Source organism: Octodon degus, unplaced genomic scaffold (assembly GCF_000260255.1).
Source record: "Octodon degus isolate 3935 unplaced genomic scaffold, OctDeg1.0 scaffold00082, whole genome shotgun sequence".
NCBI lineage: Eukaryota > Metazoa > Chordata > Mammalia > Rodentia > Octodontidae > Octodon > Octodon degus.
In genome coordinates this window covers 3,123,635-3,124,152 of record NW_004524658.1, presented here as the reverse complement: position 1 = coordinate 3,124,152, position 518 = coordinate 3,123,635, and positions in this window count along the sequence as shown.

The window sequence follows — 518 nt, the reverse complement described above, 5'->3', positions numbered from 1 at the left end:
TATATATATATATAAAGTACTACTTTCCCCTAAAGAAGGATAAACTTAAGACATTTCTTGGTAATTGGATACATATTGTGACCATAAAATTAAGTGAAATAAATTGAGCACACATGGTTAAATATCACATTCTTTCTCTGGTGTGAGAAACTGAAAGGGAAGGGAAGGACAAAAACGTATACTGTATACTGGGAAGTAGGGAGAAAATGTACAAATGGGAAAGGAGACAAAGGAGAGTATAGGGAAAAGGAAGGGAGTAAAAACGGAAAAGAAATAGAAAAGAAGGCAAAATAGAAGCAAAGCTTTTGTAAACAAGGAGGGAAAGAGAAGTTGAAAGGTGATTAAAGGAATGGGAAAAAGAATCTAGTTATATCATGTAAAGATATAAATTCCCTATGATGAGTGAGATCACTATGTGTATGTCATGTGTACCAATAAAAAATATTATTTTAAAAAATGGAGCTGAAGGGGCCAGGGAGATGGCTCAGTAGAATAAGCGCTTCCCTGGCAAGTGCAAG